Source organism: Cervus canadensis, chromosome 11 (genome assembly GCF_019320065.1).
Source record: "Cervus canadensis isolate Bull #8, Minnesota chromosome 11, ASM1932006v1, whole genome shotgun sequence".
Lineage (NCBI taxonomy): Eukaryota > Metazoa > Chordata > Mammalia > Artiodactyla > Cervidae > Cervus > Cervus canadensis.
Genome location: NC_057396.1, coordinates 42,123,646 through 42,149,122, shown reverse-complemented (window position 1 = coordinate 42,149,122; position 25,477 = coordinate 42,123,646). Strand labels below are relative to the sequence as shown.

General features: G+C 39.7%; 1 protein-coding gene across 1 annotated transcript in view; it reads right to left on the bottom strand.

Annotated features, from left to right (window-relative positions):
* LOC122449250 (interferon-induced very large GTPase 1-like) overlaps positions 1–23,078 on the bottom strand; it is a 393,510-nt gene extending 370,432 nt beyond the window's left edge. Inside the window, exons 1-2 of the mRNA XM_043480799.1 lie at positions 23,004–23,078; positions 21,247–21,374 (exon numbers count right to left, since the gene is read on the bottom strand). The gene's annotated coding sequence lies outside the window, so the exon portion shown is untranslated. The remainder of the gene's footprint in view (positions 1–21,246; positions 21,375–23,003) is intronic.
* Positions 23,079–25,477: the final 2,399 nt, after the last annotated feature.

Genomic DNA, 25,477 nt, shown 5'->3' with positions numbered 1-25,477 from the left:
TGGGAGAGGAGAAGTAAGCAGGGCATGGGTGGGAAACCGCAAGGCTAGGTTCCAGATCCCCTGTCTCCCCTTCAATGATGCGATGGGGGCGGTCTCCAGGCGCTTACCCTGGTAAATATATCTTGCCCAGCTTGATTTTGGAGTGACTCGTGGATTCCAGATCAAGTGTGATTGGATCGATTAACTGGAAAAGAAAATGGAGAAAAGTTCATTGCAACTTTGCTTTCTCAGTCATTCCTGGACACGCGCTAAAAGTAACTTAGTAATTTTATATTTAGTAGTAAATATAATGAGTAATTTATTAATTTCTAATCTATAAATCCGTATTTTTTGTTGATTTTTCTCACTTTGAGTTGACTGTGTAATTCGTCTCATTCCTGTTTGTTTATATATGTAAGGCTTCGCCATTGCCTAACAGTAGAACTGGAGCTGGGCTATGTAGATTCTGTGCAGTGTTTGAAGTGTTTTTAATTTGAGTTGTGTTTTAGAAGCAAAAGTTAAATTTCAAAGTAGTTGAGATTGTTTTATTCTATTTCTACTTGGTGTTAAGATCTAGTCTTCATTCTGGTAATAAACGTGGTTTGTACAACTTTTGTTTACTTTTTGTTTATTGAAGAAGTTTTTGGTACCTTAATAAAGTAGTGGCTTTTGTAAGCATTCTCTTTATTCAGATGCTTATTGACACACTGTTTTATGCTCCTTTTTACAAGCTAATCTCGGAGGTGAAAGAGTCTCCTTACCGGTTTCTCCTTACCTCGGGGTATTGCTCGCCTATGACGTATTCGATTAAAAACAACCCTTCTTACAGATACTACCTATTCCCCGTAATTAGCGTCTGTTCCAGTTCCTTGATGCTGTAAAATCATTTGAACTGGTGTCAGCTGGCTATTTAATCTAACTCTCCAAATTCCTGTCACCTGCGCCTTACTGGGAGAAGGCAATGGCACCCCCCTCCAGTTCTCTTGCCTGGAGAATCCCAGGGACGGCGGAGTCTGGTGGGCTGCCCTCTATGGGATCGCAGAGTCGGACACGACTGAAGCGACTTAGCAGCAGCAGCAGCGCCTTACTGAGCCCGTCCTTCAGAGGTCCTGGCTAAGCGCCTTAACTCCTCATCCTGAGCTACACCATCGTGCTTAAAGGTGTCTGTTTAGTACTTTAGAGTTTACACTTCAACAGTTCTTGACTCCATTGCTTGAGTCCATTGCTCCTCCCTTAAACAGACCGCTTAAGCTCTTCGCAGTCACGTCGGTACCTTGGTCCGTTTCTCATCCAGACTGTTCCTCCTTTGAAATCTTTTAAGAGCCAGCATGTCATCGTGAACATCTCTAACCTGGCCTCGTAGCTCTATAATTATACTGAGTAATTTATTAATTTTTAATCTATAAATCCCTAGTGTATTTTGATGCTTTTTCTCTCTTTGAATTGAATGTGTAGTTCATCTCATTCTTGTTTAATTATATATGTAAAGCTTCACTATTTCCTAACAGTAGAACTTGAGCTGTGCTATATAGATTTTGAAATGCAGTGTTTGAAGTGTTTTTAATTTGAGTTGTGTTTTAGAAGCAAAAGTTAAATTTCAAAATAATTGAGATTGTTTTTTCTATTTCTACATGATGTTAAGAGCCAGTTTTCATTCTGATAATGAATGTAGTTTGTACAACTTTTGTTTACCTTTTGTTTATTGAAGAGTTTTGGTACCTTAATAAGTAGCAGCTTTTTTAAGCATTCTCTTAAGTGCTTGAATAGAAATTACATTCTATCTGGTTTTGTATATCAAAGTAAGCATATTCATGTCCACTGTGCTATTAATTTTCGTTTACTTTATTTGGTAAGGACTGAAAAAAGTTGTCTTAGTCTCCTATTTATATTGTGCTATTATTGATCACATCTCTTGTTTTCTGAAACTTTTGCTATAAATATATTTCAGTTGTGATCTGATACAGAGAGTAGTAGTCATAATGTCATGAGTTGTGCCTTCGATCATTTAAAAGTTTCCTCCTTGTCTAATGTCATTCATTTGTGCTTTCAATTCAATATATATCTTAATTCAGTTTATCCCTGCTTATTTTATTGTTTACATTTGCTTGTTATTTTTTTTAATCATCCCTTTAAGCTTTGGAGTTCTTGAGTTTTTACGTAATTGAGTTAAATTTTTGCTCAGTGCATTTATCATTACAATGGATATTCTTGTTTGTTAAATCTACTTTTTTTTTTAATGCTCTCTTGGTTTTTGTTTTTAACATGTGATCTGTGAACTGTTTCTTCTTTTTTCTCTTTGTATATTATTAATTCTTAAAGTATCTTGGCCCATAGTTCATTCTTCTGCTGAAACTCAGTGAGTGATACCTCTTCAGTACTTGGAACTTCTTTTTTTTTAAATAAACCCATACATTCCTAAAGTTTGGAGAAGGTTTGTGTTGGATCTCAGAATCTTTCCTCAGTTGATCCACTTTGCCCAGTGTCCCCATTGAATGGGGATCTTAATGAGTATATAAACGGTTTCAAATATTTCTACAAGACAGTGAAAATATGGTTTAAAGAAACAATTTAGCAAAGGCCACCACTTAGAATATGCTAGGAGGTGACCACAGTGAAGGTGGAAACCCATCTGCCTCTGTGAATCTTAAGCTGTTTCAACAGAGCAGGCAGGCTGAGTCAAATAGAAGATAGGGATTGAATGAAGGGTTACATGTGAAACATCTATTCCAGTTATCTCCCCAAACTCCCAGCCCTCTTTCCACATGCATAGAGAAGCAGTTTAGCTCCAGCACCTTCCTCCCACAAAAGGTTCTTTCCTAAATAAACTGAATAAGCCATCTGAGGAGAATGAAGACTTTTAGCTTTGGTGTTGACATTTTTTTATAGTAAAACCTTTTCACTCTGTTGTGTAGGGAGCCCATAGCTTGACAGCGAGCTCCTCCTCTCACCCTAAATCTAAGCTTGCCGATGTGTATGTCTTACTGATATTCACGTCAGTTCAGTTTAGTTCAGTTGCCCAGTTGTGTCCGACTCTTTGCAACCCCATGGTTGCAGCACGTCAGGCCTCCCTGTCCATCACCAACTCCCAGAGTTTACTCAAACTCATGTCCATTGAGTTGGTGATGCCATCCAACCATCTCATCCTCTGTCATCCCCTTCTCCTCCTGCCTTCAATCTTTCCCAGCATCAGGGTCTTTTCAAATGAGTCCGTTATTTGCATCAGGTGGCCAAAGTATTCAGCTTCAACATCAGTCCTTCCAATGAATATTCAGGACTGATTTCCTTGAGGATTGACTGGTTGGATCTCCTTGCTCTCCAAGGGACTCTCGAGAGTCTTCTCCAACACCACAGTTCAAAAGCATCAATTCTTCAGCACTCAGCTTTCTTTATAGTCCAACTCTTTCATCCATACACGACTCTTAGAAAAACAATAGCTTTAATTAGACCTTTGTTGGCAAAGTAATGTCTCTGCTTTTTAATATGCTATCTAGGTTGGTCATAACTTTCCTTCCAAGGAGTAAGCATCTTTTAATTTCAAGGCTGCAGTCACCATCTGCAGTGATTTTGGAGCCCCCCAAAAATAAAGTCTGTCGTTGTTTCCATTGCTTCCCCATGTATTTGCCATGAAGTGATGGGACCAGATGCCATGATCTTAGTTTTCTGAATGTTGAGTTTTAAGCCAACTTTTTCACTCTCCTCTTTCACTTTCATCAAGAGGCTCTTGAGTTCTTCCTCACTTTCTGCCATAAGGGTGATGTCATCTGCATATCTGTAGTTATTGATATTTCTTGTGGCAATCTTGATTCCAGCTTGTGCTTCATCCAGCCCAGTGTTTCTCATGATATACTCTGCATTTAAGTTAAATAAGCAGGGTGACAAGATATTCACATAGCTCTTGGTAAGTCTCCCATTCAGGGCAAATACCCATTAGGAAACTAGTCTACTGATACAGAAGAAGTAGAAATTCATATGACAATCTAGAATAATCAACCTAACACTTGATTCTTAAATATGAGCAGAAAACTGGGGAACACTCGATGTCTAAAAACCATGATAATTAAAAACCCTGGAGACTATAGCCCACCAGGCTCCTCTGTCCATGGAATTCTCCAGGCAAGAATGGAGAATGGAATGGGTAGTGATTCCCTTCTCCAGGGGATTTTTCTGACCCAGGGATCAAACACATGTCGCCTGCGTTGCAGGCAGATTCTTTACCGTCTGAGCCACCAGGGAAGCCCTTTCTCCACTATAAATGCACTTTTCTTCCTCTCCATAGTTTACTCATTTGGAAGGAAATCACTACAAAGAGCCCACACTCAATGGAGAGTTATGCTCTACCTCCTGAAGGGCTGAGTATATAAATATTTGGAATTCTTCTCATGAGAGATTTGTGTATTCTTCCACATTTATTGATTGATTTAGTCATGTATATCAGTGTGGCTTAAAGGTATTTATTTTATAGTTTGGGTTATAATCCAGTATTACCTCATTCAGTTGTTCATGCTGCTCCAGCTTTGACCATTGGGAGCTCTTTCACTTAGCTTCTGTGTGCCTTTGACACGCCCCAGTAAATGTGTTTTGTTTTGTTTCTGAGCATTTCTTTACTTTCTGGCACTTTAAGATGTGCCAGGCTCATCTTATATATTTCCTACCCCAGTCCTCAAATCATCCATTTGTCCATGGAATCCTGGTTCCTTTTATTGAAGAATGGTTTTAGAAACCAAGATCTGGGAGCTAGGTGTTCCTTCTATGCCTACTCTGATGGCAGAGCAAGGAAATATATGTGTGTGTACTAACCCCTATATATTCATATATCTGTAAATATTTCTGTATGTAACCTTCTTTACCTGTATTAAACAAAACATAAGTTCATACTGATATCTCCAGCTCTAATTCGTTGCCACGTGGATCGTTTGGCCTCCTTCCCTTGGTTATGTGTAAACTCCCACTCAAACATTGAGAAACCTGGCTCTCAGAAACTGCACGCCATTTACTTATTATTCAGTTCCAGCACAAGTGTATATCAGTATCAGAATTGTTCATTTCTACCTTCATGGAAAATAACTATTAACTGGAGCACATTCTCTTTTGCCTTTAGTCTTATGGATTCTGCTTATTTCCAAACTCCTTTTCTTTTTTTTCCTGGAATGTCGTGTTCTAAAATGTTTCCTTCTCCTCTCTAGCATTGTGTATTTTTCCTTCTATCACTCTCTCATTTCAAAGGCCTTCATGTATCCTTCCCCTACTTTGTTTATTAATCCTTACTTGAATGTTGATTGATCTATTCAGGTGGACATTGCCAGTAAATGAGGTCAGGAAATACTTTTATGCATAAACTTTTGGCCAGATTGTAAGGTATACTTATAGGCGGACACATCTGTGTTGTGTATGATGATATATGATAATCTATTGAGAGCTTACTATCTGCCGAGAAGTGAGGTGAGTGTTCTTTTAATCCCTATAATTCAATCAGACATATTTTGTTACATGCATTTACAGTTGAGAAAACTCAGACTTTGGCTAAATAATTTGCTCAAGTTCATACATGTAGTAACTAGTACAGTCTGGATTTAACCTCATGTCTACGACTCCAGAGTGTGTACTCTTAGCCACTATATATTGACTATATCAGGGTTTCTTAGCTTCAGAATTATTGACATTTGGGGCTGGATAGTTATTTTTTATAAGGGGATTAATGTGCACTGCAGGGTGTTTAGCAGCTTCCCTGCTGTAGCCACTAGATGCCTGTAACAGCCCCACTTGGGACAACCAGAACTGTCTGCAGGCATTGTGAGATTTTCTGTGTTGGCAGAATTGCACCTGAGAACCACTGGCCTAGTGGCTTAAAATAAACATGACTCCTGAATGGTAAATTGCATCTGGACTGGGAGAACTGTAAACCAGATGGAAAGTTGGATCTGAACTTCTCTGACTGCAGGACTCTTATAATCAGGCATGCTCTTTTGGGGAGCTCTGACAGCTTCACTTGTAGAGTTGTTAGATATTGCTCCTGTGGAAGGAACCTTCCAATCAAGATGCTTTCTGCCCAACCTAGATGGGCCACATTGCTTGCACTTGAGCTATACTCTGTGAGAACTCCCACTGAAGAAGAATTCTAGTTCCTCAGTCCTCTGCTAGCAAGCTTTGTTTTCTGTCTAGTAGCCTTCTTAGTAGCTTGTGCGAAATATGACTTGTGGTAGACTTGTAAGCCTTGAATGTTGGGTTGAGCCTAAGATCGCCCTGTTGCACATTGCAGACTGGTTCATAGCAAATCCTAACAAATGAAAGCTTTTAATTATTATAGTCTGGGGATATACTTTTTGACCTAGGTCTCATTTGTGTCTTTTTTTTTTTTCAGTTTCTCAGTTACCTGAATATTGGCTGTGTGTCTGAAGCTCCTGGAACTTTTCTCACTGCATATATACATTATACACAAGTGCTTAGCCCCAGCCTGAGAATTATTGGAATCTTCTGGTAAGACAAATTTGAACTGCAGGGGGAGTCCTGTGGAGGAAGATGCATCCTTTGAGCAAGCTGATGACTATCTCAAAACCTCATAACCTGGCTCATGAACAAAGTGAGGTCCTGAGAGGAAATACGTCTTGGCATCAGGAAACCATCCCAGTCATGGAGACAGATGACTGTGAGGCCTCTCGTCAGAAATTCAGGCATTTCCAGTATTTGGAAGTGTCTGGGCCTTGTGAAGCCCTGAGCCAGCTCTGGGAGTTCAGTCTTCAGTGGCTGAGACCAGAAATTCATACAAAGAAGCAGATTCTAGAGTTATTGGTACTGGAGCAGTTCCTGACAATTCTCCCTGAAGAAGTCAGGACTTGGGTGAATTTACAACATCCAAAGAATAGCAAAGAAGTGGTGAGCCTCATACAGGATGTGATTGATATGCTTGAAGATGAAGGTGAGAATATAAAAAATTGGAGGTAGAATAGCTGACCCTCTCCCATATAAGGAAAAATTATCTTTAAATTTTTTTGTGTATAGTTTATGTACAATATTATATAAGTTGGAGGTTTATAATATGTTATTGTGTAGTCCCTAAGTTGTGTCTGACTCTTTGCAACCCTGTGGACTGCAGCATGCCAGGCTCCCCTGACCGTTACTGTCTCCCTGAGTTTGCTCAAACTATGTCCATTGAGTTGATGATACCATCCAACCATCTCATTCTCTCTCACTCCCTTCTCTTCCTGCCCTCAATCTTTCCCAGCATCAGGGTCTTTTCCAGTGAGCCCACTTTTTGCATCAGGTGGCCAAAGTATTGGAGCTTCAACTTCAGTATCAGTCCTTCCAATATAGTGATTCACAATTTGATAAGATTGTACTCCATTTATAGTCATTATAAAATATTGGCTATATTCCTTCTATTGTATAATATATCATTGTAGCTTATTTTATATATAATAGTTTTTACCTATTAATTCTCTACCCCTTTATTGCCCCTCCCCTATTCCCTCTTCCCACTGGTAACCACTAGTTTGTGAGTCTGTTTCTCTTTTGTTATATTCAGTAGATTGTTGTATTTTTTTCCCCATTTATTTTTTTAGTTGGAGGCTAATTAGTTTACAACATTGTAGTGGTTTTTGCGATACATTGACATGAATCAGCCATGGATTTATATGTATTCCCATCCCGATCCCCCCTCCCACCTCCCTCCCCACTCCATCCCTCTGGGTCTTCCCAGTGCACCAGCCCCGAGTACTTGTCTCATGCATCCCCCCTGGGCTGGTGGATCTGTTTCACCATTGATAATATACATGTTTCGATGCTGTTCTCTTGAAACATCCCACCCTCGCCTTCTCCCACAGAGTCCAAAAGTCTGTTCTGTACATCTGTGTCTCTTTTTCTGTTTTGCATATAGGGTTATTGTTACCATATTTCTAAATTCCATATATGTGTGTTAGTATACTGTATTGGTGTTTATCTTTCTGGCTTACTTCACTCTGTATAACAGGCCCCAGTTTCATCCATCTCATTAGAACTGATTCGAATGAATTCTTTTTAATGGCTGAGTAATATTCCATGGTGTATATGTACCACAGCTTCCTTATCCATTCATCTGCTGATGGGCATCTAGGTTGCTTCCATGTCCTGGCTATTATAAACAGTGCTGCGATGAACATTGGGGTGCACGTGTCTCTTTCAGATCTGGTTTCCTCAGTGTGTATGCCCAGAAGTGGGATTGCTGGGTCATATGGCAGTTCTATTTCCAGTTTTTTAAGAAATCTCCACACTGTTTTCCATAGTGGCTGTACTAGTTTGCATTCCCACCAACAGTGTAAGAGGGTTCCCTTTTCTCCACATGCTCTCCAGCATTTATTGCTTGTAGACTTTTGGATAGCAGCCATCCTGACTGGCATGTAATGGTACCTCATTGTGGTTTTGATTTGCATTTCTCTGATAATGAGTGATGTTGAGCATCTTTTCATGTGCTTGTTAGCCATCTGTATGTCTTCTTTGTAGAAATGTCTGTTTAGTCCTTTGGCTCATTTTTTGATTGGGTCATTTATTTTTCTGGAATTGAGCTGCAGGAGTTGCTTGTATATTTTTGAGATTAATCCTTTGCCTGTTGCTGCATTTGCTATTATTTTCTTCCATTCTGAGGGCTGTCTTTTCACCTTGATTATAGTTTCCTTTGTAGTGCAAAAGCTTTTAAGTTTCATTAGGTCCCATTTGTTTAGTTTTGCTTTTATTTCCAATATTCTGGGAGGTGGGTCACAGAGGATCCTGTTGTGATTTATGTCAGAGAGTGTTTTGCCTATGTTCTCCTCTAGGAGTTTTATAGTTTCTGGTCTTACATTTAGATCTTTAATCCATTTTGAGTTTATTTTTGTGTATGGTGTTAGAAAGTGTTCTAGTTTCATTCTTTTACAAGTGGTTGACCAGTTTTCCCAGCACCGCTTCTTAAAGAGGTTGTCTTTTTTTCCATTGTATATCCTTGCCTCCTTTGTCAAAGATAAGGTGTCCATAGGATTGTGGGTTTATCTCTGGGCTTTCTATTCTGTTCCATTGATCTATATTTCTGTCTTTGTGCCAGCACCATACTGTCTTGATGACTGTGGCTTTGTAGTAGAGTCTGAAGTCAGGCAGGTTGATTCCTCCAGTTCCATTCTTCTTTCTCAAGATTACTTTGGCTATTCAAGGTTTTTGTATTTCCATACAAATTGTGAAATTATTTGTTCTAGTTCTGTGAAAAGTAATGTTGGTAGCTTGATAAGGATTGCATTGAATCTATAGATTGCTTTGGGTAGTATAGTCATTTTGACAATATTGATTCTTCCAATCCATGAACACGGTATGTTTCTCCATCTGTTTGTGTCCTCTTTGATTTCGTTCATCAGTGTTTTATAGTTTTCTATGTATAGGTCTCTTGTTTCTTTAGGTAGATATACTCCTAAGTATTTTATTCTTTTTGTTGCAGTCATGAATGGTATTGTTTCCTTAATTTCTCTTTCTGTTTTCTCATTGTTAGTGTATAGGAATGCAAGGGATTTCTGTGTGTTAATTTTATATCCTGCAACTTTACTATATTCATTGGTTAGCTCTAGTAATTTTCTGGTAGAGTCTTTAGGGTTTTCTATGTAGAGGATCATGTCATCTGCAAACAGTGAGAGTTTCACTTCTTTTCCTATCTGGTTTCCTTTTACTTCTTTTTCTTCTCTGATTGCTGTGGCCAAAACTTCCAAAATTATGTTGAGTAGTAGTGGTGAGGGTGGGCACCCTGGTCTTGTTCCTGATTTTAGGGGAAATGCTTTCAATTTTTCACCATTGAGGGTAATGCTTGCTGTGGGTTTGTCATATATAGCTTTTATTATGCTGAGGTATGTTCCTTCTATTCCTGCTTTCTGGAGAGTTTTAATCATAAATAGATGTTGAATTTTGTCAAAGGCTTTTTCTGCATCTATTGAGATAATCATATGGTTTTTATCTTTCAATTTGTTAATGTGGTGTATTACATTGATTGATTTGCAGATATTAAAGAATCCTTGCATTCCTGGGATAAAGCCCACTTGGTCATGATATATGATTTTTTGAATATGTTGTTGGATTCTGTTTGCTAGAATTTTGTTAAGGATTTTTGCATCTATGTTCATCAGTGATATTGGCCTGTAGTTTTCTTTTTTTGTGGCATCTTTGTCTGGTTTTGGATTTAGGGTGATGGTGGCCTCATAGAATGAGTTTGGAAGTTTGCCTTCTTCTGCAATTTTCTGGCAGAGTTTGAGTAAGATAGGTGTTAGCTCTTCTCTAAATTTTTGGTAGAATTCAGCTGTGAAGCCATCTGGTCCTGGGCTTTTGTTTCCTGGAAGATTTCTGATTACAGTTTCGATTTCCTTGCTTGTGATGGGTCTGTTAAGATCTTCTATTTCTTTCTGGTTCAGTTTTGGAAAGTTATACTTTTCTAAGAATTTGTCCATTTCTTCCAAGTTGTCCATTTTATTGGCATAGAGCTGCTGGTAGTAGCCTCTTATGATCCTTTGTATTTCAGTGTTGTCTGTTGTGATTTCTCCATTTTCATTTCTAATTTTGTTAATTTGGTTCTTCTCCCTTTGTTTCTTAATGAGTCTTGCTAACAGTTTGTCAATTTTGTTTCTTTTTTCAAAAAACCAACTTTTAGCTTTGTTGATTTTTGCTATGGTCTCTTTAGTTTCTTTTGCATTTATTTCTGCCCTAATTTTTAAGATTTCTTACCTTCTACTAACTCTGGGGTTCTTCATTTCTTCCTTCTCTAATTGCTTTAGGTGTAGAGTTAGGTTATTTATTTGACTTTTTTCTTGTTTCTTGAGGTAAGCCTGTAATGCTAAGAACCTTCCCCTTAGCACTGCTTTTACAGTGTCCCATAGGTTTTGGGTTGTTGTGTTTTAATTTTCATTCGTTTCTATGCATATTTTGATTTCTTTTTTTATTTCTTCTATGATTTGTTGGTTATTCAGAAGCCTGTTATTTAGCCTCCATATGTTTGAATTTTTAATAGTTTTTTTCCTGTAATTGAGATCTAATCTTACTGCACTGTGGTCAGAGAAGATGACTGGAATGATTTCAGTTTTTTTTTTTTTACTTTCCCAAGGCTAGCTTTATGGCCCAGTATGTGATCTATTCTGGAGAAGGTTCCGTGTGCACTTGAGAAAAAGGTGAAGTTGATTGTTTTGGGGTGAAATGTCCTATAGGTATCAATTAGGTCTAGCTGGTCCATTGTGTCATTTAAAGTTTGTGTTTCCTTGTTAATTTTCTGTTTAGTTGATCTATCCATAGGTGTGAGTGGGGTATTAAAGTCTCCCACTATTACTTGAGTCTTTCCCCTTTCATACTCGTTAGCATTTGCCTTACATATTGCAGTGCTCCTATGTTGGATGCATATATATTTATAATTGTTATGTCTTCTTCTTGGATTGATCCTTTGATCATTATGTAGTGTCCTTCTTTGTCTCTTTGCACAGCCTTTATTTTAAAGTCTATTTTATCTGATATGAGTTTGTGACTCCTGCTTTCTTTTGGTCTCCGTTTGTGTGAAACATTTTTTTCCAGCCCTTCACTTTCAGTCTGTATGTGTCCCTTGTTTTGAGGTGGGTCTCTTGTAGACAACATATATAGGGGTCTTGTTTTTGTATCCACTCAGCTAGTCTTTGTCTTTTGGTTCCACCCATTTACATTTAAGGTAATTATTGATAGGTATGGTCCCGTTGCCATTTACTTTGTTGTTTTGGGTTCGCGTTTATACAACCTTTCTGTGTTTCCTGTATAGAGAAGATCCTTTAGCATTTGTTGAAGAGCTGGTTTGGTGGTGCTGAATTCTCTCAGCTTTTGCTTGTCTGAAAAGCTTTTGAATTCTTCTTCACATCTGAATGAGATCCTTGCTGGGTACAGTAATCTAGGTTGTAGGTTTTTCTCTTTCATTACTTGAAGTATGTCCTGTCATTCCCTTCTGGCCTGAAGAGTTTCTATTGATATATTAACTGTTATCCTTTTGGGAATCCCTTTGTGTGTTATTTGTTGTTTCTCCCTTGCTGTTTTTAATATTTGTTCATTGTGTTTGATCTTTGTTAATTTGATTAATATGTGTCTTGGGGTGTTTTGCCTTGGGTTTATCCAGTTTGGGACTCTCTGGGTTTCTTGAACCTGTGTAACTATTTCCTTCTCCATTTTGGGGAAGTTTTCAGCTATTATCTCCTCTAGTATTTTCTCATGGCCTTTCTGTTTGTCTTCTTCTGGGACTCCTATGATTCAAATGTTGGGGTGTTGCACATTGTCCCAGAGGTCCCTGAGGTTGTCCTCATTTCTTTTGATTCTTTTTTCTTTTTTCCTCTCTGCTTCATTTATTTCCACCATTTTATCTTCTACCTCACTTATCCTATCTTCTGTCTCTGTTATTCTACTGTTGGTTCCCTCCAGAGTGTTTTTGATCTCATTCATTGCATTATTAATTTTTAATTGACTCCTTTTTATTTCTTCTAGGTCCTTATTAAACATTTCTTGCATCTTCTCAATCTTTGTCTCCAGGCTATTTATCTGTAACTCCATTTTGTTTTCAAGATTTTGGATCATTTTTATTAAAATTATTCTAAATTCTTTTTCAGGTAGATTCCCTATCTCCTCCTATTTTGTTTGACTTGGTGGGCATTTTTCATGTTCCTTTACCTGTTGGGTATTTCTCTGCCTTTTCATCTTATTTAGATTGCTGTGTCTGGAGTGGGCTTTCTGTATTCTGGTGGTCTGTGGTTCCTTTTTATTGTGGAGGTTTCACCCAGTGGGTGGCATTGGACGATTGGCTTGTCAAGGTTTCCTGGTTAGGGAAGCTGGCATCGGTGTTCTGGTGCGTGGAACTGGATTTCTTCTCTCTGGAGTGCAATGGAGTGTCCAGTAGTGAGTTTTGAGATGGGTCCATGTGTTAGGTGTACTTTGGGCAGCCTGTATGTTGATGCTTAAGGCTATGTTCCTGTGTTGCTGGAGAATTTGCGTGGTATGTCTTGCTCTGAAACTTACTGCCTCTTGGGTGGTGGTTAGTTTCAGTGTAGGTATGGAGGCTTTGGGATGGTCTCTTATTACTTAGTGTTCTGTGTAGTCAGGAGTTTTCTGGTGTTCTCAGGTTTTGGGCTTAAGTCTCCTGCCTCTGGATTTCAGTTTTATTCTTCCAGTAGTCTCAAGACTTTTCCAACTATACAGCACTGATAATAAAACTTCTAGGTTAATGGTGAAAAGATTCTCCACCATGAAGGACACCCAGAGAGGTCCACAGAGTTACATGAAGAAGAGGAGAGGGAGGAGGGAGATAGAGATGAGCAGAAGGAGAAAAAGGGGGACTCAAGAGGAGAGAGACAGATCTACGCAGTTCTCTGTTCCCTAAGTGTTCTCCGTAGCCCAGACACCCACAGAGATTCACAGAATTGGATTGGGAAGAGAAGGGGGAGGGAGGAAATAGAGGTGATCTGTGGGAGAAAAGGGAGAGTCAAAAGTGGGAGAGAGTAATCAACACACTCCTGAGTAAAAATGGGTACTGAATATTGGATTCTTAAATGTCCAAAATTGATATCAAATACTGAAAAACAAAGATTAAAAATCTAGAGTAGAGGTTAGACTGTTAAAAATACAATATTAAAAACAAAAACAAAAAATTTAAGAAATATATATGAAGTTCAGTTTAAAAATAGGGCCTCTTTTTTTTTTTTTTTGCAAGGTTATAGTGAAATGAAAAGGAAAATTAAGGAGTAATAGAGGACTTTAAAAGAAAATAAGAGAAAAAAATAAAGAAAAAAATTTTAATTAAAAAAATAGTGAAAATATATGAAAATGAAAGTTAAGGAGTAATAGAGGAGTAACGGAATTTTAAAAGAAAATAAAAGAAAAAATAAAAAGAAAAGGAAAAAAAATTTTAATTAAAAAAAACAGTAAAAATATATCTAGGAATTTCTCTGGAGCTGTTGTGGTCAGTGTGGGTTCAGTTCAGTTTCAGATAGCGCCTTGTTCCAGCTTACAGTTCTCGATATCTATAGGCCCCTTCCGGTATAGTCAGTGTTACCTATAGGGCTTTTAATCTGTTGCAGCGGTCACTTCTTAAGCGGTTCCCTTTGTTTATTTGGCTTCTGTTTGCCGGTCTCTTCAGTGTCTAATTTCCGCCCTGACACAGGTGGACGGAGGTGGTCTCTTGTTTAGGTTCGCTTGTTCACTCCTGCTGTGGAGAGGGAGGGGCACTCCAGACAAATGTCACTGGCCTGTGTGGGGAGCACTCCCAGTGTTCTGCTCGCAGCGGGCATGTGTGCTTCCCCCGTCTACACTGCTCAGGCTCCAGGCTGCTCTGTAGGGAGCGGGCCCTGCGTTTGCGTGCGGCTCCAGTTTTTGGGTACTCCGCAAAAACGCCTACGTTTTGTGCCTCCGCGACCGAGCAGGTCAGGCAGCCAGGACCTTGATGGGCGCACTCTCCCCGGGTGTGGTGCGCCTTATCCCCTCCACGGTCCCTGCCTCAGTTTCCGGCGTGCCGGTTGGGTGCACCTTGTGTCTGTTCTCGGGAGCTGGTCTCTAGCCGCGACCCTCCCGGCAGATGTCAACCATCCAGAATCTCAGGAAGTCTTTTGTTAGAAACTGGGAGCCTGTTTGCAGTTTGGTAGGGGATGCCATTTCTGGGGCCGAGTTTGCCCCTTTCCCCTCCCCCTGGTAGGGGATGGGATGGTCCGCTGCCGGCTAGCTCTTCTCTGGGATCACTCAGTTCTTTGTTCTGCGAAGGGGCCGCAGTGTGTTCGGGCCAGTTAATTTTCCCTCTCTCTCTTGCTATCCCACAGTTTAAGTTGCTATCTCACGTTACCTCCCTCTGATCGCCCTCAGGGCATTCAGGCCCGGTCTAAGCAATGCCGCCCGCTCCTCTCCATTCTGCTCCCACTTGCTGGTGGCGGATGCGGGCGTCTGGGGTACTTTTCTAATGGGAGTTGCTTTTAGGCATGTAATCTGTGGGTTTTATTTATTTTTTCCTCCCAGTTAGGGTGCCCTCCAAGATTAGAAAACTTCCCCCAGACCCGCCAGTGAGACGGTTTCCTGGTGTTTGGAAACTTCCTCTATTACAACTCCCTTCCCTGGATGGGTCTCCGTCCCTAGCTCTTTTTTCTCTCTTTTTATCTTTTATATTTTGTCCTACCTACTTTCGAAGATGATGGGCTGCTTTTCTGGGCGCCTGATGTCTTCTGCTAGCAGTCAGAAGTTGTTTTGTGAAGTTTGCTCAGCGTTCAAATGTTCTTTCGGTTAATTTGTAGGGGAGAAAGTGATCTCCCCATCCTATTCCTCCACCATCTTAGCTCCTCTCCCCAAATAGCTGGTTTTCTTACTAGTGTTCTTAATCACCTTTCCGTAGTATGTGTTTATTATTACTATTACTGTATTTATAGTTGCTTGACTATATGCTGTCCTGTAACTCTAGCAGTAGAGAATGTTTCTGCTCCTGTTTTCTAGTTCCATTGGTCGATAAAGAGTATCTGTTTTCATTTTTCCTCAACAAACTTTTCTTAGGTTTTATCATCGGTTTATTCTTCCTGATGAATTTTTGAATCATCTGCTAACTGTCCAAAAAACCCCACTGGTATATTTTTGAGTTTGTATTTAACTCATACATTGATTTGGAAACACTATTTTTTTTGCAATATTTATTCTTAACTCCCAGGAATGTAGTATCCCATTGCCTCACCCAATAGACTTTGTTTGTTATTCCCTAAAAATACCATTTCACACCTTGACTCTCTGCTTATGACTTGCATCATACATCGCAGGGGAAGGGGGAGTAGTTACATAGAACTTCGTCATCTTCCACTACCAGCTTGACTAGCATAGCTGCATGTAGTGTTTTTATCTTTGGAAGAGCCCATCATATTCTCCAGGACAATCCATATTGATACAAATCACTCTTTTTTGAATGGCTGAGTTATTTTTCATTGTTAAAATGTAAAAAGTGCCCATGAGAGACCAAACATTACACTAAGTGCTCTTGAACCAAGTTCTGTTACTACTCAAAGAAATAGGTATTGGAATTACCTGCTTCTGCTCCGCAGCATCTCTTTACAGAAATATTGCTACAGTTTACACATATGCTCCAGTAACCCCCATCTTAAAGAACTCTTCTTTGAAGTCATACTCTTCCCTCCAGTTACTACTCCATTTCTCAGAGCAAATCATCTTACCAGAAACTATGGGTTTAGGACCTAACTGTATGTATAGCTTCAGGTCCTTTCCTACTATTCAGGACACATGCACTGTAGTCAGGTTCCCTTCCACTCCATACCCAGAGCACTGCAGTTGTGCTTGTCAATTAAACAGGTTTGTGATTCATCGTCCGACAAAGAAAATATAGTTTGTGTATTTTAAAAAATGATAAATATGAACTTTAATTACCCATGATAACCAATGACCATAAAAAGGCTTTAGAGATGAAAAACTAAATTCCATAGAAGATACAACAAATATTTATAATCTACATCTCTCAGAAAAATTTTGAACAATTTATAGGAACTTCCAACATCACTAACTGTACAGAATTCCATTGTCATTAATGTTTTTAGTCTTATACTCAATGTGTGTATTCCTACATGATTTTCTCTCTGGAATTGCACTCCTTCTTACAGGCATAAAAAATGCTGCTCATTTCCCAAAACTCCTTTTTTATTTTCTAAAATGCTTATTGGAAAGATGTGAGGTTTAAGGGTTGAGGCAATAATTCCCTCATTTTGAATAACAAGTTAAAGAGCCTATATTTTGCAATTTAATAGAATGCAAAATGAAAATAAAATTGGAAATGAAAATGGTTCAGTCACTATGGAAGATAATTCCTTAAAAATACATTTACCAAAAAATTGAGCAAGCTCACTGAAAGATATTTACCCAAGTGATTAACAGTTTATGTTCACTTGAAAATCTGCACCTGAATGTTTGTAATGGCCTTTTACACAAACAACAAAAATCAGAAAGAACACAAATGTCTTTGATGAATAGATAAGCAAGCCATGATACATCCATACAAATGAACACTACTTAGCTATAAGTGCAAACAGGCTTCTAATAATCAGCAGAATTTGGATGAATCTCAAATATATTATGCTAAGTGAAAAGAGCTATACTCAAAGTGTCTGATACCATTCATGTGACATGCTGAAAAGGCAAAAAAGAAAAATAGTAGCAATGGTAAACAGATCAGAGAGTTGGTGGGGGACTGGTGGAGGGCAGGATATAATTACCAAAGGACACCAGAGAATTTGGGAGGTTGATACAACTTCTATATCTTGATTTTGGTGGTGGCTGTATACTATATATGGGCTTCCTTGGTAGCACACTGGCAAAGAATCTGCCAGGGCAGGAGATGTGGGTTGATCCCTGGGTCAGGAAACGCTCCTGGAGAAGGAAATGGCAACCCACTCCAGTATTCGTGCTTGGGAAGTCCCCTGGACAGAGAAACCTGGCAAGCTGCAGTCCATGGGGTCCCAAAAGAGTCAGACACAACTTAATGACTGAACAACAAATATACATTTATGAAAACTAGCAGCACTATATACTACAAGAGGTGAATTTAACTGTATGAAAACTGTACCTTAGTAAAACTGAAAAAAAAAAATAGGAAAAGATAATTGTAAATAAAAGGATATGAAGCTTTTAATATCCTGCTTCTACAACCTTCTTTAAGTACCAATAGAAAAAGTCCCCTGGCATATTGTTTTTTGTCAAGAGTTTAGTGTTGTAGTTTTGAAATACAGTTGTATTTATTCTGTCAATTAAACTTGCTAGATCATTTGTTGAGCCAATTACTGTGTTCATCATTGCTCCCTGTAATACATATACATCCCTAGGCATCACCTTCCTTCTTAATGAAATTATTATATTGGGGCAACTTTGGTGGTAAAGCCTTATAGTTTTGTTTGTAATTTTTTGTCACTCTCTACTGATGCTTTATCTATGCATAACACTCTTGGTGGGGACAGTTATGTTCCCTCAGCACTTCTGAAGGTATTTCTGTCTTGTCCTATAACTTCAGTGAAAACTCCACTATCTTCTGTCTTTATCAGTGGGAAATCTGTCTTGTTTCTTTGAGAGAATTTAAAATATTTTCCTTAACACTGATATTCTCCATATTCAGTACTGTCTGGATAACTTTTTTTTATTGTCCCTGCTCAATACTTATGAAGTTGCACACTTTCTCTTCAAATGTCACTTGGGGCACACAATATAACACCAAACACCCATATGTATGTACAGGACAAAACAGATGCCAAAGGTCATGGAGGGAAGACTTGGTAATCAGAGACTCCACAGAGCACAGTCATGTTGAATTAAATAGTCCAGGCTAAGAAGATGATAAGTGAGGCCAGGGGGATGGAGGTGGGAAGCAGTGTCCCACAGATGCCTCAAAACCCACCTTAAATCTGGGGCCGAGGACTGATTGACCACGAAAGGGTCTTATTCTTCCTGTTCATTTCAGTTGGTAATTTGGAAATGGGCCATCAGTGCCTCCCTTATGTGACATAGAAACCCAGGGCCTCCAAGCTCATTTAGTGAGAGAAGAGTACAGGGATACAGGACCAGGAAACAGGCCCAAAGGGATTCATTACCATCCTGTTTCCTGGACCAGCCTTTCCAGGGAAGGCCATTTCAGCTGAGAGGCTAGGCTAAGTCCCTCTGAACACAGGGGTAGAACACAGGGAGTGGGATCATGGGATGAGGAAACTGAGCAGCCTCCCACAGGACAGGCCCTGGCTCCATGATGGCCCCAGGGACAGTGAGGTCAGTCATTGCAGGGTCTCCTTGGAGCAGCCCTTCTAATATCTACTTCCTCCCGATTCCCACTGCTTTCATTTTTTCTCCCAGATCCCAGCAAGAGTAAATAAAATTCTGAGCATCAGTACCCATGAACTCTGTCTGACTAATGCACAATAGATAGATGAAACTTTTACTTGAGTAGCTATGTGACAGAAGCAGTTTCTTTTAATTTTCCATAGGTGTAAAAACAGGAAAGCTATACTCTTGTTCCATAGAAGCTCTCCAAGTCATAAGGATTCAGTTGGCTCTGTCAGCAAGTATTGCATTTCCAGAGCAGACCTGTAGAGGAACTGAAGGAATGAAAGGTGTCCTAACTGACCTTGGTCAGACCCCTCAGACTTGTAACATCGCTTAGCAAAATCGAACCTATTGGATACGGCTGAAAAAGTCCCATCTTCCTTCTCGTTTTCGACTGCCTCTTCCTTGACCCTCAAACAATCCCCAGGGTTGTCCATGTGGTCAGGCCGCCGTTATTTAACCACCTCAGGTAAGAGTATTGTCTCACTTTCAGGGAAGGGTGCAGTCTTGCGGAATTTTGACTTGAGAAATGGAGCCCAGTGCAGATCCCAAGAACTTCAGCTACTCTGTCTTCCAGGTTCTCTGGTGCTTGGGCTCTGTACCTCAACACAAACTCCTCTATTCTTTGTTTTCTAAATATGAGGAGGAATCAGTGAGGCTACACTGGGGAAGATTCTATGCTACATCCCAGATTCTATGCTACATCCCAGACCAGGGTATCTGCTTCCTGGTGGTATCATCAGGATCTGTCTTTAGACCTTTAGACTTTACTGGCATCTGATAAAAATATTTGTAGCTCTGTTATAATATATGCCTCTGAAGGACCATTTAAGATCAGATGATAGTTCTGTGACATGCTTTAGTACCTCTTTTCTATTAAAATTCTGTGGACCTTGTAGAAGTCAATGGAAACAAGTGAAATGTCAAAATATGTGATATAATAGAGGAAAGTGAGTTTTAGAAATATGCTTCACTGACAGACTTCTTAAGATATGTTCAAAGTTGGATTTATCTGCCCAGTTTCCATGGTGCGTGTAACTGATTTCCGTCCATCTCGTTTCCCTGTTCTAGAAAGCTTCCCTCTGGGAGTGGGTCCCAGACTCCCATGGCAGCTTTCAGAGCAGGAGCTCTTTTTCCTCCCCCTGTGGCTCCTCAGTGCGGTGTGGATACCCTGGCTCTGCAGTTTGGGGACCTAAGATGGTGAAAGAGAGGGGAGCTAAGGTTAATGAGCTTGATTACAAATACAACACATGCTCTTTTTTCTCCTACAATTTTCCCTATTTCTCCCCCAAACAATCTGAGCTTCCTTATCAATTCCGTATGTTTTTCATATTTCTGAATAATCCCAGGGTCACATTTATTATAATATGTTATAAAAGAAACAGCTATGTTTGCCTTGATTTTGAAGATTAAGTTCTGAAAGTGACATCACCTCAAGCACACTATTCCATAGTCTCAGACAATCTAAATTCTCTTCCCTCTTTGTTACATGGAGAGTGTAGGGCTGGTCTAGTGAACTAAGATGCACACTTTAGCTCTTCTAATAAGGCTATTTCTACAGCTTTGAGGGCTGCAAATCAATGTGGACATACGGTATATGGAAAAAAATAATGAGGTACATTGTTGATATCACACTGATGCTCTTGTTTTAGTATTTCATACTCAAATAGGTACACAGAACAGTGACTGGGTACTTAAATCATCAGTCAACATTATACCTAAAGCATAGGTATAAGAATTATTAAGAGCATGGATACCTGAATATTGATATATTGTAATGAGAAAGTTGATTTGAATTTCTGGGGAGATACATGTTCAGGTTTGATGTCCTGAATAATATTCTCATCTAGTGATCTTTGAATATTTAGCTGTTAATGTGATGCTTGTTCTCCATTCAGATGGTTCTTTTCAAGATACTTAAAAGATTCAGAAACAGAGCTCAAGAAATAAAATTAGCTACCAGTGGGAAAGGAATCACCATATTGGACTCATATTGGTCATTCTATGGGGCCTCTGATGTTACAAAATGTTGCAACCATCTTACCAAAAATTCACCAAGAATCTACTTGGTTCTAGGCAACTAAAGAAACAACACAGAATGGAGCACTGGAACTCCACCCTGGGAAGTGGCTTCATATTGATGGGGATTCTGAATGACAGTGGGTCTCCTGAGCTGATCTGTGCTACAATTACGTCCTGTACATGATGGTTTATTTTTATTTGATGATAGAAGTTACCAAATTGTTTGTCTCTTTTGATAATGTACTCCCTTCCCCTTAGATTTGGAGTTGTTTACTGGAACAATGAGAATGTTAGATTCATATTTGTGTTCTCATTATGCCTTAATCTGCCTTGATCTCTGACTGTCTCTATTCCTGTTTCCATCTATTTCTGTTTTTATTTTAGTCTCTGAGTATGTTGTTTTATCTCCCTGTCTACCCATTTCTCTCCTTTTCCTTCACTTACCTGTCTCCTTGAGGCCAAGCTCCTGTCTTCAGTTTGCTCCAGAGAGATGAGCGACAAAGCAGGGCAGGTTCCCTCCCCGAGTCTGGCAGTTTGCTTATTGAAATCTCCAGCCTAGACTTCAGCTCCTTCTGTGGTAAAAGGGCAATCAGGAAGTGAAAAACTCGTTTCTCTTTAGTTTTTTTTTTTCCCTCTTTTATAAGATCAGCTGATTTTAAAGAATCCTTCTCATTTATTTATTCATTCATTCATTTATAATTGTGATTTATATTTATTTATATAATTATGATTAGATAATTGTGAATTATAATTGTGTTTACATTGTGATTCCTGGTTGTTAAGATTATTGCAAATGGAAGAGTAATGTTGGGGGGGAGCGGTGTGTGTGCATGTTTATTTATGGTGGCCTGGGGTGAGCACCAGATAAAGAACATGGGAGAAACAGGATAGGGAAACAATTTCAGAAAAGAGACAAGGGCGCTTTAGAATATCTTTCTCAGGGGACTTGCTTTAACTGCTTTAATGTTCTCGCTGTGTGATTGATTTGAAAATTAACAAAGTTTCAAAATTGTATTAGCTGATGTGGGTGATTCAACACTACCATGAGCTAAATTCTGAAAAGCATACTGTGTGTTTATAGTGAGAAAGAGAATTTTACTGTTCTCTAATTTCATATTAGAGCTTTTGTAGTAGTTTAGTTGCTAAGTCATGTCTGACTTTTGCAACCCCATAGACTGTAGCCTGCCAGGCTCCTCTGTCCATGGGGTTCTCCAGGCAAGAATACTGGAGGGGGGCCATTTCCTTATCCAGGGGATCTTCCAAAGCAAGGAATTGAACCCAGGTCTTCTGCATTGCAGACAGATTCTTTGACTGAGCTACAAGGGAAGCAGAGCTTTTGAGTAATGTTAAAAATCTGTTTTCCCTTACACATCTCATGTAAAGCATTTTGTTCCATTGATTATTATCTTACCCCATGATTTATTTCATCATGATTTTGCTTGTGAACAGTACTGCCTGCTGCGTTGTTCTCTGTTTCAAGCTGTATATGTCTGCACATGTCTTCCTGGAGGGGAACCTCATACTCATTTTCCCAGGACCTCTAGAAAGTCTCCCCACGCCATCTCATATTTCCCCTTCCACCCCCAGGGCACCTGTGCGTCTCCCCTGCCGGGACCTCACTGAGCTGGCTGGGTGTGCGCCCAGAGCGCTGACCCCACTGCCGACGCTCCTGTCAGTGCGCTGCTCTCTCACTGTGCTTGTCCACTCATGTCTCCCCAACCGCAGACCTCCCCCCTCCCTGTGTTCCTCCCAGGTGTGGGGGATCTGTCTTATTCATCTTTGTATCCCACATGTAGTGCGTGAACCATATAGATGAACAAAATGTCATGACTGAACAAGAAAATGATTGGTCTGTTTGAGCCTGGGTCTTCAGTTATGTGTGAGAATATTAACAGCTATTTCAGTGAGTGACATGAGACACAAGGAAGGGATAAGAAGGGCTGGAATGGTACCCTTCCAATAAGACTTCCCTTTTCCTACTTTTAGAATAGGAATGAAAGTGTTTTCTAGTAGGCCGGAGTTTCAATGTCAGCCATTAGTTTGAGTCCAGGATCCAGCAGTTCCTAGCTATGTTTGCTTATGAGTGTGGAGAGGGTGACCTAAGTAATGAGGAGCCGGCGAGCAGTGGAATGAATTTGTGTCAGTAGCACCATCCACTCGCAGAATATTAATGAGGATAAAATGAGGTAGGCTAATGTCACCCAGTGCTTGGACTGAAGTAGACGTTCACGTATGAATTCTTTTCCTCAGCACACAATTGGTTTGATCACCAAATCTGTCAGAACAAGAAATATCAAGGGAAGTGTCTTTAGCGGCGGAGTTCCCTCACTGTTTATCCTGCACCTCTGAGTATTTCTGTTACCTGTGTGTCTTTGCGATTCTTGTGCTGGGTTTTGCGTCAGTGCCCGTGTCTTCTCTGTTGCTTTGCTTTGGGTCTAGAGATCACAGAGTCTGTCTGATGCGCCTCAGATTCTCTCACAGAGTGAGTAACATTTCTGTATATGGTAAGATTTCAGTAAATGTATAAATTAACGAAGGAGTAAAAGCAATCCCTTAGAATAAAATCAGATTTCAAAACAAGTTTATTTCACCACACATTTACCTCCCATTACTCCATGTCAACACCCAATACAGAAAACAGACTTTTGCTTTCTTTTTCACTTTTCTCTCAATTCCAGGAAATGTTTGTTTTTAACAGGAACTTCAGTTCAATGACTACTGAATGTTTTTTGAAAGATGTTTTCTCCGGGCTTTTTTGTTTCTTTTTTTATTGCCAGTTTTTAACTTAAGTTCTCTTTGAAAAATTATAGCCTTATTCTGAATAAACTGAGCAAAAAGGAAATCACCCAGTCCTCCACAGTGATAACACAGAGAGCCCAGCATCCAGGGCTGGAACTAGGGTGAGGCAAGAAAAGAGTTTAGGGTACAGGGGAACTTGCGAGTGAGAGAGATTTGAATTTCGTGGTCTGGGTGCCTCACTTGCTTCACCCGAATTTCAGCCCTTGTTTTAGCTTTAGCTAAAAATCCTGGCATGAACCAATCCATCTCTAACCCATTGATTGCAGAGAACAGGGCAGCTGAGATCACTGGGTCTCTCTTGTCTGATATTTCCTCCTGATTCTTTCCTTCTAATTGGATCTTCTTTGACTAAGAGAATATGTCTGTTAAGTGACTCTGTTGCCTTCTTCTGAAATCAGTTGAGTGATACTTGCCAACAAAAAGGGGTGTGGTATTTTCCTTTTTCCCCTTTTATTTCTTTTGGCTAGTCAAATAATTAAAATGACATAAGATATTCACAGTAGAAAATAAGTTTAATACATATGTCTGGAGAATTAACAGAAGCATGAGAAATTTGAAAGATACTAAGGCAAGGTGAGGTACACTTCTATATCATACTAGACTAAGGAGAAAGAGGTCAGAGTCTGGGACTTCAAAGGGAAGTAAAGTAATTCACAGGAAAATGTAGAGATTTAATGTTTGTTAAAGAAATGTTCGCTGGTCAATCTAGAGAGAATAGGATACAGAGAGGACTTCCATCAAACTGGCCTTGCTAAGTTCCTCCCTGTTTAGCACACCTAGTTCATAGTATACTATAGTGATATACAGTGTTGTATAGTTATCTTTAGTGGTATCTCCCTCCTGGAACAGGCTCTATATTCTTTTCTCTTAGGCAGTTAGGTAGAAGTTCAAAGTTTCTTTCTGAGTCGTTTGGAACTTCCTTACCTTCAGGTTGAAATAATCTACACCCCGACGTGGCACATGTTGGGTCACCTGCACTGTGTCCCATCAAAGAGAGGAAGAAGAGGAAGAAAAAATCAGACAACCTAGGTGTTTTTAAAAAAAAAACAACAGTTTTCCTTTGTTTCAACACCAGATGTGTGTGGGGCTTTCCCCACAACAAGCAATTCTGCAGCACTACCTGGGTGTCTTACAATTTAACTTGATTCTGACACTATGTATCTTTCTGAATGTACTGTCAGGTCCCACAGTTTAAGGTCTCAGTCTCAGGAGACTGCCACTGGCTTCACCTGTCAATTTCAGGCAGTAGGTCCCCAGATTACCCTCAACTTCTGTATGCCCTGGTTATAAATCAGAAGTTCCCGAAAGCTGCCTCTTCAGGTTTGATGTTCTTAATAGAGCAAGTTCTAAAACTCAGCGAAGACTTATGTTTACTAGTTGAGTAAAGAATGTGATAAAGGATACAGATGAACAGACAGATGAAGAGATACATAGGTTGAGGGCTGGGTGGCTTCTGTCCCTGTGGAGTAGGGGTCCATCCCTCTCTTGGTACACGTGGATGTGTTCACCAAACTGAAAGCTCTCCAAACCCCATGCTCTTGGGATTTAATGTAGGCTTTCTCACATAGGGTTTATTTATTATTAAGCTAATTTCCAGCCCCTATCAGTGGGAAGTGAAGGCCTGAAAATATGAAATTTTTGATCATGGCTTTGTCTTTCGGGTGACCATTTCCCATCCAGGGGCCCACCCAGACTTGCCTCATTAGAACTGGTAACAATTTAAACAACAGATCAGCAATATAGCAGTCACAGGATCTTTAGTTCCTTCCTGAAGTACATAGATAATGGTGTCTGATACAACGTCTGAGTTGTTTTGCAAATTCTAGAAAACCTCCACCAGATGTAAGAAGTTAACTGCATTATGACTATGAGAACA